This window comes from Monodelphis domestica, chromosome 1, assembly GCF_027887165.1.
Source record: "Monodelphis domestica isolate mMonDom1 chromosome 1, mMonDom1.pri, whole genome shotgun sequence".
Taxonomy (NCBI): Eukaryota; Metazoa; Chordata; class Mammalia; order Didelphimorphia; family Didelphidae; genus Monodelphis; species Monodelphis domestica.
Genome location: NC_077227.1, coordinates 125889878 through 125906680, shown reverse-complemented (window position 1 = coordinate 125906680; position 16803 = coordinate 125889878). Strand labels below are relative to the sequence as shown.

General features: G+C 40.7%; 1 long non-coding RNA gene across 1 annotated transcript in view; it reads left to right on the top strand.

The window, feature by feature from the left end:
* Window positions 1–5740: 5740 nt before the first annotated feature.
* Window positions 5741–16803, top strand: part of LOC103099934 (uncharacterized) — a 33586-nt gene continuing 22523 nt past the window's right edge. The window contains exons 1-2 of the long non-coding RNA XR_001626835.2: window positions 5741–6287; window positions 7300–7462. This is a non-coding gene — a long non-coding RNA (uncharacterized LOC103099934). The remainder of the gene's footprint in view (window positions 6288–7299; window positions 7463–16803) is intronic.

The window sequence follows — 16803 nt, the reverse complement described above, 5'->3', positions numbered from 1 at the left end:
GGAGAAATCTTAAAGAAAAGACTAGAAACTGGAAAAAAAAAAGCAAAGGAAAAAAGAGCATATTCTCCACATCTAATTATTCACTGAGTTCATTCGTTTTCTCACTGCTTCTCTAGACTGTCCACTCTACTATGTTCTTCAGAAATTCATATTGGGTTCTATTTTTTTTTATTGATTGATTGATTTAGAATATTTTTCCAACCTGGGTTCTTTCAGTAGTAGCCTTCTAGCTGGTCTTCTGACTTCTAGACTCTTCCTTTTTATATCCTTATCTGACTTACACACTACTGCTCAGATTTACGTCCTAAAGAAGTGTGTTAATCAAATTATTCCTGTGCTCCCTCATGCCTAACCCAAAAAAAAAAAAAGAATCCAAATTCCTTAGCTTGGCATTCAAGACCTTCCAGTGTAGCTGGAGCCATAGTGCAGCCATAGATTAATATATGGGTGGACACCTGAGAAGGAGAATGGAAACTGAGGGAAAATGGCTAAAGGGGAGAGAGAGAGAGAGAGAGAGAGAGAGAGAGAGAGAGAGAGAGAGAGAGAGAGAGAGAGAGAGAGAGAGAGAGAGAGAGAGAGAGAGAGAGAGAGAGAGAGAGGAGGGAGGGGGAGAGAAGGAGAGAGAGAGAAGAGAGAGAGAGAAGAGGGGAGAGAGAGAAAATGAGAGAGAGAGAAGGAGGGAGGGGGAGAGAAGGAGAGAGAGAGAAGAGGGGAGAGAGAGAAAATGAGAGAGAGAGAAGGAGGGAGGGGGAGAGAAGGAGAGAGAGAAGAGAGGAGAAAAAGAGGAGAGAGAGAGAGAGAGAAAGGAATAAGAGAAAATAAGAGAAAGGAAAAACCTGGGCTCCATCATTCATGCTCCTCTGATGGTATTGCGAGAGAGGGATCTGCACATGTTCCCAAACTTTTTTTGGAGAATATAGGAATGTGGAGCAGGAGGTAGCTAATGAACATGTGACATGGTATAGGTTTTAACATTGGCTCAATTGACAGTCACATAATCAAAGAGGAGGAGGTTAATCAAACAAAGTGACTTGGTAAGAAGTGTGGTCTAACAAGGAGGTAGCTAGAATTCTTTGGACCTTTGGACTGAAGATTGGTAAATATAATGATCAATAAGTAACATGACCATGTGTCTGGTATAGGAGTACTTAGGTTACAATATCAATACATCAATAATACTTTCAAGATGAGAATATACCTGGGATGCTACATCCAGGGTTTAGACTTGCTCCACCTTTCCAGTCTGTCTCTCGATGTATATTCTAGCCATACACTCTAGCCAAAATGTTCTACTTACATCTCCCACACAGCTCCCAGCTTTCTTGCCTCCATACTGCTCCCATGGTCTTTCCTCAGTGTAGAATGCTTTCTCCCCACTTCTCCCCAGACCTTGCTGTCTCTGCTTCTTGGAAGTCATATGATTTCTTAAGGTGACCTCCTCTCTAAAGAGACCTCTTTGATCCCCCTGGCCCAGAGTAATCTCTCTGTCTTGTCTCTAGAGTACCTTGTGGGGACCCCTCTTATGACATTTGTTCTAGGCTGCTTTGTATACCTGAGAAAGACCAGAGTATAAATTTTGTGACTCTGACCGAGTCACTTGATTTCTCTTATTCTCGGTTTCTTCATCTGTAAAATGGGGATAATAATGGCACACGTGAAGCATTTTGCAAACCTGAAGGCTATATAAAAATGGTAGCTGGGGGCAGCTAAGTGGCTCAGTGGACTGAGGGCCTGCTCTAGGCTTGGGTTCAGGTGTGACCCCAGACCCTTCCTAGCCATGTGACCCTGTCACTTAACCTCCATTACCTAACCCTTGTCAATCTTCTGCCTTGGCAACAATATACCCTATTGATTCTAAGGTGGAAGGCAAGGGCTTAACAAAAATAGTAGTTGTTTGTATATTTGTCTAATCCTCTCTATCTCCACTAGATTCTCTTTATGAGGGCAAGATCTTGTCCTTAATTCATTGTATTATTCACATGCTTGGACCTAGGCAAGGAAGAAGGGAATAAACACTTAAGGAGTACTACAATGTACTAAGCACTATCTTAAGAATTAAAAAAAACCAATTATCTTATTTAATCCTTGCATAGTTAAGTACTTAATAAATATTATTTGGTTGAATTGTATGAAACACTTAAGGCCCCCCACAATTTGGCTCCAACCTACATTCCCAGCCTCATTTCACACCACTCCCCTTCATGCATACTTTGTTCCAGCCAAGAAGATCACTGGCTGTGCCCCATCTCATCTTACTGTCTCCTGCCAAGCTGTCTATGCCGGCAATGTACTCACTGTCTGTGGGAATCCTTCTCCTCCTTCCACATTTACCCCAGGTGCTTCTTATTCCATGAAGCCCTTCTGGATCCCACCCCCCATCCCTCCCACCATGCTCTGCCTCCTCAGATTTTCCAAAGGAGTTTTGTCTGCGTCTTCCTTTGCTCCACCTGATCACCCCCAACCCACGCTCCCCTTGTTTGTGTGAGGGCACCAAATGCTTCGGAGTAGATTGAAAGCTCCTTGAAGGCAAAGCTGGTGGCATTTTTTCATCTTTTCTTGCCAGTGCCCTTGTTGTCATGTATTCTGTGAGTGTGGCTGCTGTACGTATCAGTCGTGGCAGACCCAATGTAAATTCTTTTTTTTTTTACCTTGCCCAAAGGCTGGTTTTCTTTAGGCCCAGACTGATTTCTTTCACTCAAGCGCAGGGCCTTGTGTTCAGCTGCGTGAGTGTATTTGCTGCTTTTATTCTTGCCAACACCGCACAAAGGTCCTGTATTGGCATGAAGAGGACACTACCCTGGGGATGCTCACAGCACTGGAAGCCCCGAGTTGCTGGCAAGAATGTTTTTCAGGGGCATTTCCAGCCAGATAATCATTCTGTTTGTGAACCTCTGGGCCAGCTCATCACTAACGTCTGTATGAAAACACCTTTAGTTCATAAAACTAGGAAATTAGGAGTCTGGGAACTTAGTGTGAGTCATGGATATTCACTGAGTAAACAGCATGGCCCTAAGTCAACAACTTGGCTCCTCCACGCCAGCAATGAGAGCCTGTTTTCCCCAACTCTGGGATGGTGCTGTTCCTTGGAATCAATGGATGGGCTCCCTGGCAGGCACCAACTCATGAACAGTGAGTTCTGCCCAGCTGGGTTGTGGGGAAAAGAGCTCCCCGAGCGCCCACATAATTGGTCCTCCTGGGACTCTCGAGAGTTGTGTCAAGGGCTGGCAGGGACGGGGAAATGGTGAGGAGGGTGCTTGACAGGAAGGCCAGATAGGATCAGATGATCCCGTTTGGAAGGGAAGCTGGAGGTCATGAAGTCCAAAGCCCTCCTTTTTCAGATGAACTGAAATCTAGTGGCTGAATGCATTGCTCAGGATCATACAACTAGTAAATCTTTGAGGCAGGATTTGAACACAGGGACAGAGCAACTCAGACCAGGATTTGGAATGATAGGAATGAGTTTGGCAATGTGGGCAAGAGCAGGTCACAATGAGAACTTCATAAGGAGATCAGTGACTGGACAAAAGACTCCTCTTTGGTCCTAAATTCATCATCTGTGAAACGAGGGGCAGTTGGACCAGGTGATCTTTAAAGTCCCTTCTAGTTACAAACCCAGTGATACTATAAGCTGTATCCCAGAATGTTGCTAAAAGGTAGCCCTCATAGTTTAGAGGGGAAAAAAAAAAGCCCAGATCAGCTTAAAAAAGGCTAAAATTTCCTCCATCTGTAGCCCAATTTTACTCTCAGACAGAGATTAGGTCCATGCCTACATTCTGTTATCCTAACTTCCGAAAGGGTTGGCAAATGTGGCTACCACATAAAACTAGAAGGGGTAGACGAGATGGGAGAAAATGAAGAGAGAGAACGAGAAGGGCAAACAAATAGATCCTAGGAGTGGTTCCATGGTCTGGTTTTATTTTTCCCTTCTTCCCTTTCACTCAAGTGCCTTCTACAGGTTGGGCAAAGAGTAATTGTTAGTCTTTTTAAAAAATAGGTTTTTACCCAGTCACGCCAATAAATTGTTTTTTTTTCTTTTTTATTCTTTGTGATGGAGAGACTTGAAGGAAGAGAGACTATATAGGGATGTAATTATGATGGAAAAGACAAAAGGAATCAATAAAAATAAACAACTTTAAAAAAATTTAATAATAGATAAAAAAAGAAAGAAGGCAATGATTTTTTTTAAATAAAACTTTTTTTTCAAAGCTACAAAGAAGGGAATAGAAAAAAAGTATCCACAAGACAAGCAGGGCAATATTGGGGTAGCCTGTTAAATGTAATATATATATTTTTAAAACTAAGCTGTATATAATAGACTTCATATACAATCCTATTTTCTTATCCTTTGAATATGGAAACATTTGTGTTTGCTGATGTTGTCAATTTCATAAAACCAACAAAATTTTTAAAAAATTGAATCCATATGAAAATTTTCATTGTTTGAAAATTAAACTGTCAGTTTCTTGAAGGCAAAAAAATATAGGTTTTTATTTCATCTTTGGTTTTGAAATTGCCTAAATTTCCTTATCTTCCCTTTCCCCTCTCCCAGAGAATCATCCCTTACAACAAATAATTTCTTTTGTTTTTTTCTTTTAATTTAAAAAATTTTTTTTCCATGTTTACATAGTTCATTTTCTTTCTCTCCCCTCTTCCCTCCCTCCTCCTGGATCCAAAGAGTACTTCTACTGGGTTATACAAATGTTACCTTATACCTATTTCCATATTATTCATTTTTCCAATAGAGCAATCTTTCAAAACCAACTCCCCCATCATAGATCCATATAAACAAATGATAAGTCATTTGTTTTTCCTCTACAACAAAGAATTTTTTAAAAAGAGGGAAAAAAGAAAAAAAAACAACCTGTGTACTCACCTTTACAACTCTTACCTCTTCTTTAGGGTCAAATTTGTTCTTTATAATTTTGTAACATTCAATTTCAACTGTTTTATGGTTGTTTTTTTTTCCTATTTGTGTTGTTATTGTATATGTTGTTTTTCTGTCTCTGTTTTCTTTCCATGATTTTCTATATTTATCAAGTTCTCTTTTTTTTACAGCCCAGTAAATTATTATATTCATGTGCCACAGTTTGTTTAGTCATTCCTCAAACAATGGACATCTAGTTTGTTTGCTTTTCTTTCCCATCATAGAAAATACTGCTATAGATATTTTGATGTCTAGAGATTTTTTGGGAGGTCAGTGATCTACTTGAGCTATATGCCTAGAAGTAGAATCTCTAAGCTAAACAGAATGGACATTTTTAGTAGCTTTATTTTCGTAATTCTAAATTGCTTTTCAGAATTTTTTTTTTTACCAATCCACAGCTCTACCAACAATGCATAAGTATGCCCATCTTTCCACAACTGTGCCAACCTTGACTATTCCTACTTTTTGTATGCCTACCCTTCCATGCTAGGGATTCAAAACACATTTGCTTTACACTCTATTCCCCAACCATCTTTTCAGTAGCCTGGCTAGCTACTTTGCAATGGTGTGAATATTCTTTCCAAGGTCCTCCTACCTCAGCTGTGAAGCCATATTAAATCAACTTTGCTGTAGTTTCTAACTAGTTGTATTAGCCTCTTTTATGATTCACTCTCCATTCCCTAAGTATCAAAAGTGACCCTTCTTGCCTTCAAAGAGTTTTTTTTTCCCTAATGGAGGAGACAATACACATTAGCTCTTTGAAGGCGGGAGCTCCCTTTGGTTTAGTGTTTCTACTTTAGCACAGTTCTTCACATTTTAAAGTGTTTAATGATCCTTTTTCATTCATTCTTTCATGCGTGGGCGGTCACCTTTGGTTTGTTTGTTTGTTTTTTCAAAGTACCAGCTTCTAGTCTTATTTATTAGTTCAATAGTTCTATCACTTTCGATTTTGTTAATTTCTCCCTAAATTTTTAGGATCTCTAATCTGCTTTTCTTCTGGGGGTTTTTAATTTGTTCGCTTTCAAGTTTTTTTATTTGCATTTCCAATTCATTGATCTCTGCCCTCCCTAGTAAACAAACGCCTTTGTTTTGAACAAATTGGGTCCTCTGCCTGACTATCAAAATCCACATCTGAGAAGGCTTGTAGTTATTGGTTTGGGAGTGTGGGCCCACTGAGTACCCTGAACCTAGGATAGCTGTCTGTTGGAAGACCTGCCCTTGCAGTTGGGGATTGTTTTAGGTAGCTATAGAAACCAAAAAGCTTTAATAAAGCTTTTCTTTTTTTAAAGAAAAGCAAAGACAGATCCTTCTCTCCCAAATAGCCTTCCTGAGGAAACTGTGGAGGCCGCGGTTATATGCTTGAGTAAGTAAGCCTTTCCTGTACTCTTTGTTCTAGTCAAATCGCCGCTAGATGTTCCTAGCTCTTTCTGTCCTCTGCTTCCTTTGTATTTGGGAACCTTGTCCTGCACAGTTTCGTGCAATTTCTTTCTATCTGTTGCAATTCTGTTCTTTCTTCAAGGCCCAGCTCGGGGGCCACAAAGTCTTGCCTTTTATCCTTAGCTTGAAGGGACTGCACTAGGGACCAAAGATCAAAAAGGTTGCCTTTTTCTCTCTTTGGTCCCTAGTGCATTCTTTCTCATATGCAATTCATCTGTGTGCATGTTGTAGCCTTCCCACTACTTGGTAAATTCCTGGGTCCCAGCTTTAACACAGTGCCTGGAACAGAGTAGGTACTCCTTGAAGTGGATTAAACTTGTAAAAGGTCAAGAAATGTTTGTGCTGTGAATTCTCTATTACCCTAACAGGGTTATCCCCCGAGGCTGCCTGGAGACGACAAAGATGGGCATGCTTGAGCCCGGGGCAAGACCCTTAGCTGCAGCTCCAATTGGAAACCAAATGATTTCAGTTCAATCGAAAGTTGTTCTGTGGGAGGCTGTTAGGGACCCAGCACGGTTCTAAGCCCCGGGAGATAAACAAAAGACATAAAAAAAACCATTGTTCCTGCCTCCAAGGACCTTCTAGTCTAAATGAGCAAAGGACACTTAAATATGTGGAGCAGCTAAGTAAGAATACAAACTGTGCTCAGAGAATTAAATGCCAGAGCGAGAACGCGAGGATTTTTGGGAAAAGGAGAAGAGGAAAATGGACTGGGGTGGTCAGAGGAGATAGGGCTTGAGCTGGGCTCTGAAGGACAGAGCCTCTAGCTTCTAAATCCCATTTAGAAGGGAGGAAGAAGAGAAGAGATGGAGGAGAGGAGAGCCCCACAGCCTAATAGTTTTTATATATAGTGTTTTACAGCCTTAGACTTTTATGTAGTGTCTTATAGGTAAGGAGTCCTTATATTTTTGTTTAGTAAATGATCCCTCATTTCACAGATGAGGAAATTGAGGCTCAGACTCGGGAGGCTAAATGTTCTTCACTAGAAGCATGGGAGGCAGCCATGGAATCCAGGTTCCCTGGGACTCCAGCTCCACACCCCTTACCGCATCTTCAGCTCTGCCTCAAGTAGAAAACAGAGATGCTCCATTTCTGCAAATGGTAAAGTTATGGAGGGCAAAGGGAAAGAGGGAATGCTGAGATAAGGGGGGAAATATTTTTTTTTCCTTTTTTCCTTCAGGAAAAGAACCTTCTGAGAAAATATGAATTTATATCTACTATTTCCTAAAAGCTCTTTTTGTAGTTCTACCATAAACTTTATCATCTTAGAAATATAACAACATATTATATCACATCACTTAGTTTATTTATGGAATGTAGAACGTATGAACTATAAATTGAATATGTAATCAGGAAACATATATTTAAATGTAAAGCAATGATGTATATAAAGTATAAAGATACTAATTTTGTAAAGTTTGTCATTGTTAAGTAATGTAATGTAATAATAACAGGGCTATTTTTATAGCACTTTAAAGTATCCATAGTGCCTTACCTGAGTAATAACTTATGCCTGAAGTCTCAAAAAACACTGATTCTGCACCCCTTGATATTTTTCCCAGGGTCTGTGTGACTGTTTTGGGTAATTGGTTATGAAAATCGTGGGCTGAACCCCATTCAGGATAATGTTCTCTCTAATGGCAGCATACAAGAAGAGGCACCAAGATCAAATACTATTTTGTTGTTATTCAACAGTATCAAAGAGCTCTTAAGATATAAAACAATATAAACAATAAGAGGGAATCAAGTAGTGAAATCATCCGCTATTTCCATACAGAAATTTCCATACACATCTCCAGATGTTGGGCAGGATAGAAACCTACCAAGAAAATTTACAAGTTCACTCGTGTCTTCTCAATATGCTCTCTGTAGATAGCAAGAAGACCCACTAATCAATCGCCTCTGGGGACACGGTGAAATCTGCTGAAGTCTCTTGGCTTGGATCTAGGAAAATCTGCTCTACTGGGACTCCTGGGTTAGAGGGTGCCATGGGAATATGGATCCCTGTGCTCGCTGTTCTGCCCCCTCTCTGTGATCATAGCCTGGAGTTTTCTTCTTTGTCTTTGTTCACACGTGTGAACATCTGCATATTTCTAAACGTCTACATCCTCTCTCCTTGTGCCCCTAATCAAGATTTCCCAGCAACACCCCAGGACTCCCTTTTCCTTTGCAACTCTCCATCTCTTTTTCTTCCTTTTGGAAGTGGATGCCATGGGATGCCATCCCCGAGTCCCCTCAGAATCGGACTTTTTGGAGATTTCTCTGATGAACAGCAAGCAGCATCCTTGCCCCATCTTTGTGGCTGGAGCTGAGTTGGAGAGTTCTCATTAAGAGTGAGCTATTACAAATACATTATCTCAGCTGAGCATCACCACAGCCTAAGCCTTTTGGTCTATCTGGCTCCAACCTATCTCCAAACTTATCTCATATTACTCCCCCTCAGGAACTGGAGAACCCAGTGTTCCAAATCAATGTCCCTACTTGCTATTCTCCATAGATGTCTAGGAGCCTTTGGATAGCTGTAGCTGTCCTTCCCGTAGAATGCTACCTATCCTGACCTGTCAAGCGTCCCCTGATCCGAGGTATTTCCTATTTCACCAGTTTAGGACCCCTTCAGCCTTGAAGTTATTCTGCATATATTTTATATTTACATGCACTTGTACTGTACATGTTTCTCTCCAGTAGGCTGAAAGCTTCTCCAGGGTAAGCTCTGTTTTCATTTTTGGCATGTAGAGGCCATTAAGTGGAGCTGGTGCATAGAGTCCGGGCCCTGGAGTCAGATTTAAATCTTGCTCAAGGCACTTAGTGGCGGCATGACCCTGGGCAAATTGCTTCATTTCTCTCTACCTCAGTTTCCTCAGTTGTGAAATTGAGATCATTATAACACCAGGGATGTTGTAAAGATAAAACGAGATAAGATTTATAAAGAGATTAAGGGGGCAACTAGGTGGCTCAGTGGATAGAGAACCAAGCCAGAAGATGGGAGGTGCTGGGTTCAAATGTGACCTTAGATACTTCCTAGCTGTGTGATCCTGGGCAAATACCCTAATTCCCATTGCCTAGTCCTAACCACTTAGAACCAATAAAGAGTAGTCATGAGAGAGAGAAGAGATTACCACCAGGCCAGTCTCCTTTTAGCTGCACTAAACGCTTTTCCTTTTGCCCTTTAAAAAAAAAAAAAACTTCTAGTCACTTAGTGCACATAATAAATGATGTTTGAATTGAATAAGTTGTGTAGGCATTATTATCCCTCTTTTACAGATGAGGACATTGAGACTTGGTCAGAGCTAATAAAAATTAGAAGTGAAATTTGAATCCAGGTCTTCCAGACTCCAAGACTGGAACTCTCTCCATTAAAAAAAAAAAAAAATAAAACCCTTACCTTCCGTCTTGGAACCAATACTATGTATTGGTTTCAAGTATTGGTTCCAAGGCAGAAGAGGGGTAAAGACTAGGCAATGGGGGTTAAGTGACTTGCCCAGAGTCACACAGTTGGGGAGTATCTGAGGTCACATTTGAACCTAGGACCTCCCATCTCCAGACCTGGCTCTCAATCCACTGAATTACCCAGCTGCCTCCTCTTCATTGTTCTTATTCAGCAATTAATTATAAATTTGCTAATTGGATTTACTTTTAAATGTTGTAATTTTTTAAAAATGAGAAGAGCTACCAGCTGTTGAACTTTAATGAACCTATTGAAATCAGTAACAATATCCAGCCAATTCTATCCTCCCTGGCCAAGGTCCCATTGGACTGATTACCCCAGAGGGCAATCAGCCATTGGCTCTTTGTTTGGCAACTTTGTAGGCTTTATTAGAGCAAGCCTGGCCTGAGTTCTCTGGGGCCTCTGTCTTGGGACTTGGCATAAGGGCCATTTCTTAGGCCTGTTCAAAGGAGATTGTCTCCCTCAGAATCTCACTGTATTTAGAGACTCCCTTTTCCTATTAACCTCAAATTTCCCCTCTTGATGCCTTCCTGGTTGGTGTTCCTTGATTCTTGCCAGATGTCTAGAGTTGGCTTTTTTGCTTTTCTCAAGTAAGCCAGCTTCTCTTCTTCATCCTAGGAAAGTCCCAATGGATTCCATTTCAGGCTCCCTTCCCTCCCTTCATGCCAGACTCTCTGATGTCTTTTCTACTTCTTTATCTATCATGGCATGATCTTTAATCCCTTTCTGCCTCTATCTATTATGAGCAAGATTTGTCATAGATGAACTATAGCTCTGTAGCTCTCTCTCCAGGAACTTGGGGAGGGGGGCCTGCTTACCTAGGAGCCTAGCACGGATGAATGTGGTATCCAGAGGAGCTGGATTTGAGTCTTGGCTCTAAGGCTTGTCAATTACCGGACCACTGACAAATCACAATTCCTCTTCAGCTGTAATCAACAAACATGTGAGCGCTTCCTTTGTATACTGTGCTAGGTGGTGGGACACCATCTTTGCCCTCAAGGTACTTATATTCTGTAGGCCTCCTCAGTTCTCTTATTTATAAATGGAATAATACAACTAAAAATAATGATAAACTTGCTCACTGTGTTGTTATAGGAGGAGGAACTCATCAAGGAGTTCTCGGATCGCTTTAATGAGCTTCCTAATCAGGTTGGTGAGCTTATGGCATAGTGAACCTTCAAAGCATCTGATGGGCAACTCCACATGGAGAGTATTAACATGCCATTCATGCCTGTCCAGACAACAAGGTTTGGGTTTCAGGGACTAGAGCTGTTCCCAAAATGACTGATTAGAACCCTGGGGAAGATGGAGTCTCTTTTTTGAGTTGCCATTTATTTTTATATATCATAATATAATGTATAACATAACAAAAATAAATGTAATTTATTGTATGTAATAAATTATAACCAAGAGAAACAAAAAATTCTTATATTGGCAATGTCCAAAAATCTACATCTTATTCTTTTCTTTTCCTCCTCCCTCCATCTCTCCCCTCTTCTCAAGAAGGCAGCTGGTGGTGCTGAGTCTAGAGTCAGGGTAACTTGAATTAAAATCCAGCCTCAGGCACTTATTAGCTATGTGATCTTGGGCAAGTCACTGAATATCTGTCTGCTTCCTATTCCTCAACTATGAAAAGGAGACCATAATAGCACTCACCTCCTAGAGTTGTTGTGAGGATTAAATGAGGTAATATTTGTAAAATGCTTGGCACGGTGGCTGGCACATAGTAGGTGCTTAGTAAATGCCTTAATAAATGCTTGTTCCCAAGCTGTGGCATATGGTTGTGTGTTAAGATTAAAATTCTCTGGAGACTATATATCTTAATTTATAATTTTTTATTAAATTACAAAAAAGCAGGTCACAGAAAAAGAAGGCACCAACCACATATGGCCAGATGCTTATTTTTGTGTGCTGGGGCTCCTTTAGCTATCCCTGAGCCACCTTGCCCATGCTGGTACTCTCCAACCCTACATCCTCAAGACAGCTGAGCAGTCACATCACAGCCCTACCTACACTCTCCTAGCTACCTCCTCTGTCCTTGGTTTTGAGGCAAAAGAGGGGTCCTTCCTTCTCTTTCTCCAGTTTATGCTCCTAGTGATATCTCTTTTTTTTTTGAGCCCCTCTGATTTGGTGGAGTCTGACCTGAGTCCAGATCAGAAGATCTTCTGGATGCCAGGAGTCACCACTCAGGCCTTAGAATGGTTGCAGAGCACTGGTATGACATCTTCCAACATTATATGAAGATGTCTTCCATTGCCTCAGAGGCATACAGTTCAGAGGTTCAGAAATAAGATCCTTTGCTTTAAAATCCAAAGTTAATCTTAGAATAACAAAGAAAAGGGTACAGGCTAGTGTTAATTTTCACAATTGTAATGGAAAACTATTTTGCCATAAGAAATGATGTGCAGGATGCATTCAGAAAAGCCTGTAAAGACTTACATGAATTGATGCAAAGTGAAGTGAGTAGAATCAGAACAGTATATATAGTAACAGAAATATTATATGATGGTTATCTGTGATGGACTAAACTATTGTCAGCAAAGTAAAGTTTCAAGATAACTCCAAGGGACTCATGACAAAAAAAATGCTATCTATAATCAAAGGAGGAACTGTTAGAATCTGATTGCAGATCAAAGCACTCTATCCTTCACTTTATTTACTTCACAAGGTTTTTTTTTTTTTTTTGTATGTGTAATATGTGTCTTCAGTCATGACACAGGGAATGTGGAAATGCTATTGAATGAAAGCACTGATATAACCTATATCAGAGGAAGTGGGGGATAGAGAGAGAGAAGATCTGAATTGCAAAATGTCAGAAAATAATTTTCGACAATTGTTTATACATGTAATTAAAGAAATAAAATTAGATAAAAAACTGATGTAAAATTGCTTTTCTCCTTTCTCCTTCCCCTTCGTAATCCTAAATTGGAGTCTTAGAACCTTTCCTTTTAGTTAGAGAAGGACAATTTTCTAGGTAGTGTTATCCCAGAATCTAGCCTTCTAGCTAGAAAAGGAAAATTTCTTGGGTAGTACCAACTTTGGGGATTGTCTCAAAAATAACTTCAAATTCAAGGGAGAAAGGTATTTCCTAAACATCATAGCTCAAGAGTTTCATCAACATGGTGCCTGCTGATGGAGGACCAATAAGAGATAAAGGTACATCAAGGGGAGGAATAAGTGTCAAATCATTGCCATCTCCCAGGATTAGGACAGAGCTGGTCAAATGGGAAAGAGGCTACTTGTCCAGCTGTCCTTAAATATATTTCCCTTATAAATGAGCCAAGTCCATTTGTTCACTTCTCCCAAAGGATAGACCAAATAGTAGGGGACACTATTAGTCTGAGAGAAAATGCATAGATTCTTTAAGAGACCTAGGGATTCCTTAGATTGTCAGAATATTGCCCCGATGGACATCCCAAGTTCATGACTTTCTCAGGGGAAGTACTACACGTACCTTGTCTTTTCTATTTCTGTTTATGAATCTTTTTTCCCTCCCTCCCTTCCTTCCTTCTCCTTCCTTCCTTCCTTCCTTCCTTCCTTCCTTCCTTCCTTCCTTCCTTCCTTCCTTCCTTCCTTCCTTCCTTCCTTCCTTCCTTCCTTCCTTCCTTCCTTCCTTCCTTCCTTCCTTCCTTCCTTCCTTCCTTCCTTCCTTCCTTCCTTCCTTCCTTCCCTTCTGTCTTAGAATCAATATTAAGTATCAGTTCTAAGTTAGAAGGACAGTAAGGGCCAAGCAATTGGGGTTAAGTGACTTGGTCAGAGTCACACAGCTCAATTTGAAACCAGGATCTCCCATCTTCAGATCTGGCTCTATCCACTGAGTCACCTACCTGCCCTTTGTGACTCCTTTCTATCTTATAGCGTTCTATTACTATTTCTATGAAATAAAGACTATTTTGTGCCTGATTCATTTGTTACCTCAAATACTTATACAGGACTGGGAAATCTTTATACCTATATTTACAGAAATTTAGACATGAGCAATTTTTGGAGATTATCCTGGAGTAAAATCTGAATCGAGATAAAAGACCCCAAATAGGAATGACCCTCAGAATGTCAGTACCCAAGAGCTGACTCAGCCTATTTGAGCTCAGAGTTGGGTGTGGGAGAGAGTAGGGGCTGAGTCTCAGGTTACAGTTTTGAGGAAAGAGATTTATAAACCATAAGAAATTCATAAATGTGAATGATTATTATCATCATCAAATTGAGCACCTATTATGTGAAGGCAGGCCAGGGAGTACAAAATAGGAAACATAGTCCTTGCCCTTGAAGAGTTCAAAATCAAGTTGGAGAAGATAGGACATTCATTCATTCATTCATTCATTATTTATACTTTATTGATATTCTTTTCATTTCTTTTCATCACGGTTATTTCCCACTTACCCCCCTACCCCAGTCTCCCTTGTGACAAATCAGTATAGTCAAGCAAAACAAATCCACACAATGGCCACATTTTATTATTCCCCTCTAGTCTCCTACCTCTCAGGTAAGAGCCTAGAGACATGCTTTTCCATTAGTTTTCTGAAATTGTGTTTGGTTGTTGCATTGCTCAGAGTTCAGAAGTCAGTGATGTTTTTCTTTACATTATTGTGGTCACTGTAAATTATTCTCATGAGAAGACACTTATATAAAGACATAAACTAACACAAGGTAGCACAATGAATGGGAGAACCAATGGCAAGAGATCAGAAAGGAGATCTATCATTGGGTGCTTTACAAAGGACGCAGGACTTAAGATGGGCTAAAAAGAAGGAATAAAGTCAAGAGGCAGGAAAGGACATTGAGTTAGGGGGAAGGGAGCAAACAGAGGGAGGTAAAAATACTCAGAATAATTTGGCTGGAGATTGCCTGTTAGATAGTCAGGGACATAAGTTTGGAGAAATAAACAGGAGTTCCTCTCTCCACACCAAAAATCATCCTTGTCCCTGCTCCTCCAACCTCCTCATTCTTGCTAGATTGTTGGGAAACTCGATCCTAAGACCTGTGCAAAATCCCTTCCTCTTTCCTTTGCCTTCATTCCCCTCGCTGTTCCTGAGTACACTGAAGGGAAAAATCATAGCAAGGTTCCTGTCCCTTTAAGTTATGACTGCAGCTTGGATGTACTCAAAGGACCCCCTCCCCTGTGGCTTTTCCTTTCATTTAATTTGCATAAATTTGCATGACAATCGACCTGGCTCAGCTTAACTTTGAGGGCACTTAAATCAACCTTCCTCAGTTGGGGTTGCAGAGCAGTTTCCCTCAACCAAAGAACCCTTTTTTGAGTTAAGAAAGTACACTTACGCTTCCAAGGCAACAGGCTGAGAAAACAGGGTCCTTGCCAAGCTGAAGGAAGCTCATAGTAATGGCCCAGGACTGCGGGGTGTCTGGGAATAGGAAGGAGGAAAGAGAGACGGCAAGAGGCTAGGGATCCATAGAGAGAAGCTGAGGACACCTGAGAATCGTCCATAGCACCCAGGCTGAAGGATGGAGGGTACACTGAAAGCCTAGATTTGGAGTCAAAAGTGGGATCGAATTCCTGTTTCTGCCACTTACTATCTGTGTGTCCTTGGGCAGGACATCTTTCTCCCTCTGGTCTTCAGTCTCATCATCTAGAAAATGAAGGAGTTGGACTGCATGGTTTCTAAAGTCCTTTCCTGTTTCTATGGTCCTGTGACTGCACTATGGAGGTCAATACCTGGCTCCATGAAAAGAGTACTGGATCTGGAGTCAGGAAGACCTGAGTTCAGATGTGGGTTACTTACTGGGCAAGTCTGTTTGACTCAGTTTCCTCAGTTATATAATGGGGACAATGATAATACCTCTGCCCTTTGGGGTTGTTATGAGTATGGAATAAGAATAGTTGTACAGCACATGGCACATAGTAGGTACTTAATAAATGCTTGTTTCCTTTTTTCCAATAAAATGCTAGCTATTATTACTAATATCCCCTTTCTGTTTCTGTTACTATCATCCTTTCTGGATGAGACTTCTACATCCAGTGGTATGCTGGTAAATGTTTAACAATCATTTCCTCACCTCCTCCCCCTCCCCAAAAATACATGACATGCTTTTAAGTTTAATATGCATTATTAACATTTTCTCCATTACTTTCTTAAATTTAGAAAGCAACAATACAATACATCTGTCAACTTGGAAAAACACAGAGCCACTAAAGTAGTCATAAAAACCAAATATTTAATCAGGATAAGAGACAAGTTCTTAGTATTTTGTCATTACACAGAGTCAAGCGCTAAATACTACACAGAGGCAAAGCTTTGGGACTCTGGGAACTGTGTCTCTGGGAGAATGCACTGCCAAAGATGACTCTCCAGAGTAACAGAACTGGGGCATTTTATATACCTTTGGGGGGAACAAAGGACCAGGAAATAGGATTGATTAGCTCTACAATGGATACAAGGAAATGAGGAGCCCAGGGCTTGACTGACAGGAAGAGACTGATGCTTTACACTAGCTACAAAAAGACACTTCTAGCCAGGAGCTGGACTACTAGAGAGGGGTCTTTGATTAATATGGGAGAAATTCCCAAGACTTGATGTAGCTGCCTGCAGCCACAAATTAATATCTTCATTGGTGGACATCTGAGAAGGGAAGTTAGAAACTGAGGGGAAATGAGTGAAGGCGATTGAGAGAGGAAACACGATAAAGGAAGAAAGACTCAGAGATGAAGAGTTCAACAACATGGGCTTCAGCATGTATACTCTTCTGATGGTGGAAAAGAGAGAGAGCTACATGTGTCCCCAGTCTTTTATTGGAGAATCAAGGAATGCAGAATGGGAGGTAGTTAATGAACATGTGACATGGCATAGGATTTTACACTGGCTCAATTGACAACCACAAAATCAAAGAGGAGGAGGTTAATTGTGTATGGCAGTTTGGAGCTATGCCCAAAGGGCTTTAAAAGACTGCCTGCCCTTTGATTCAACCATAGCACTGTTGGGTCTGTACCCCAAAGAGATAATAAGGAAAAAGACTTGTACCAAAATATTCATAGTTGCACTCT